We start from the raw sequence: 3,217 nt of genomic DNA on the forward strand, positions 1-3,217 counted from the left end.
TGTACACTCTTCTACAGCCCTCTGTCACCCATGTACACTCCTTTAACACACTTGTCACCCATGTACACCCCTTAACACCCCTCTGTCACCCATGTACACTCCTCTACAACCATCTGTCACCCATGTACACTCCTCTACACCCCTCTGTCACCCATGTACACTCCTCTAAACCCCTCTGTCCCCCATGTGCACTCCTCTACACACCTGTCACCCATGTACACTCCTCTACACCCTCTGTCACCCATGTGCACTCCTTTAAAACCATCTGTCCCCCATGTACACTCCTCTACACCCCTCTATCACCCATGTACACTCCTCTACACACCTGTCACCCATGTACACTCCTCTACACCCTCTGTCACCCATGTGCACTCCTTTAAAACCATCTGTCACCCATGTACACTCCTCTACACCCCTTGGTCACCCATGTACACTCCTCTACACCCCTCTGTCACCCATGTACACTCCTCTACAACATCTGTTACCCATGTACACTCCTCTACAACCATCTGTCACCCATGTACACCCATCAACACCCCTCTGTCACACATGTACAATCCTCTACACACCTGTCACCCATGTACACTCCTCTACACCCCTCTGTCACCCATGTACACTCCTCTACACCCCTCTGTCACCAATCTACACTCCTCTACAACCATCTGTCACCCATGTACACTCCTCTACAACCATCTGTCACCCATGTACACTCCTCTACACCCCTCTGTCACCCATGTACACTCCTCTACACCCCTCTGTCACCTATATACACTCCTCTACACCCTTCTGTCACCCATGTGCACTCCTCTACAACCATCTGTCACCCATGTACACTCCTCTACACCCCTCTGTCACCTATATACACTCCTCTACACCCTTCTGTCACCCATGTACACTCCTCTACAACCATCTGTCACCCATGTACACTCCTCTACACCCCTCTGTCACCCATGTACACTCCTCTACACCCCTCTGTCACCTATGTACACTCCTCTACACCCTTCTGTCACCCATATACACTCCTCTACACCCCTCTGTCACCCATATACACTTCTCTACACCCTTCTGTCACCCATGTGCACTCCTCTACAACCATCTGTCACCCATGTACACTCCTCTACACCCTTCTGTCACCCATGTACACTCCTCTACGCACCTCTGTCACCCATGTACACTCCTCTACACCCCTTTGTCACCTATGTACACTCCTCTACACCCTTCTGTCACCCATGTGCACTCCTCTACAACCATCTGTCACCCATGTACACTCCTCTACACCCTTCTGTCACCCATGTACACTCCTCTACACCCCTCTGTCACCCATGTACACTCCTTTACACATCTGTCACCCATGTACACTATTCTACACCCCTCTGTCGCCCATGTACACTCTTCTACACCCCTCTGTCACCTATGTACACTCCTCTACACCCTTCTGTCACCCATGTACACTCCTCTACACCCTTCTGTCACCCATGTGCACTCCTCTACAACCATCTGTCACCCATGTACACTCCTCTACACCCTTCTGTCACCCATGTACACTCCTCTACACCCCTCTGTTACTCATGTACACTCCTTTACACACCTGTTACCCATGTATCCTCCTCTACACCCATCTGTCACCCATGTACACTCCTTTACACATCTGTCACCCATGTACACTATTCTACACCCCTCTGTCGCCCATGTACACTCTTCTACACCCCGCTGTTACCCCTTTACACCTATACACCCATGTATTCCTCTTCACTTGTAAAAGGGGAATCTGGAGGCTGATGCAGGAAAAGTGCGGAGCCTAATAGGTTTGTTTTGCAGGTTTAACGGTGAAGAATTGTGGCTGGAAGAAATCGAAAGGGAACTACACTGATTTTAGAATATATCACTTGTGAGTTGCTGTATAAAGCAGCACTGTAATCTACATGCCCACAGATAAATTGATGTTGTGCATTGCGGCTGTCCCCCCCCCCCCCCCCCCCCCGCAGAAATTTTTCATTTCCGAGGGGTTCCCCAAGCCTAAAAAGGTTGGGAACCACTGCCCTAGACCAATGGTCTACAAACTGTGGACCTCCAGATGTTTCCAAACTACAACTCCTAGCACCAAGGGAGCATCTTGATTGACGGTGAAACGATTGATGGTGAAATGCTCATCATGCCCTCTAGTGGCATGGGTTATACACATGGACTCATCTATGTGATGTGGCGCCACTGATCCCATTCCCGGTTAGTCTGTACGGACCACCTACAACATCAGCTATGACCTCCGAGATGACACGGCACAGAATATACTTTGTTACTCGAGCTCTATGGCCTAGATTTATGAACATGTCTGAGACAAGAAGTGTCTTGAATGCCCATAGCAACCAATGATAGACTGGTTGCTATGGGCAAATCAGACGGGATCTGTGCTCAGATAGATCGATAAATCTTAGCAAAGGAAAACACAAGTCCCTAAGAGTGAGGAACATGACTATGACAGGGATTTCGTGAGAAAAGCCGCGAGAAGCTCTTCCCCTAGACCAGTGGTCCAGTCAGGCCCTGCCCGATGTACCGCGATGCTCTGGCAATTTTTTTTTTTTTAAATCTCCCTACGTGCCTGTGAATCACGGGGGCGGGGGAGGGGAGGTTAGCCTGCGTGCGCATTGCATGTATACGTCCCCCTCCCCCTGCGGTGAAGTGAGTGAGTCACAGGTGCGCAGGCCGGGAAGGTGATATATGTAATGGGAATGGTGCGCTGGACCATCCTCCCGGCTCCAGGACCATCTTCCCGGCCCCAGGACCATCCATCCTCCCGGCCCCAGGACCATCCATCTGCTCGGCCCCAGGACCATCCTCCCGGCCCCCTGCAGAAGGACATTGAAAAACAGCTCAGCTTAATTAAAGTAATGCACCCTCTTCCCTCTGTCACCCCTGTCTACCCCCCTTTGTCAACCCTCTGTTACCTCCTTGTCAATTCTGTCCACCCCTCTGTCAACCCCTACGCCCCCCCTGTCACCCATGTACACTCTTCTACATCCATCTGTCTTCCATGTACACCCCTCAACACCCCTCTGTCCCCCATGTACACTCCTCTACACCCCTGGTACCCATGTACACCCCTCTGCCTCCCTGTCACCCATGTACACTCTTCTACACCCATGTACACCCCTCTGTCACATCCTACGCCCCCCTGTCACCCATGTACATTCTTCTACATCCATGTACACCCCTCTGTCAA

Source organism: Hyla sarda, chromosome 4 (genome assembly GCF_029499605.1).
Source record: "Hyla sarda isolate aHylSar1 chromosome 4, aHylSar1.hap1, whole genome shotgun sequence".
NCBI lineage: Eukaryota > Metazoa > Chordata > Amphibia > Anura > Hylidae > Hyla > Hyla sarda.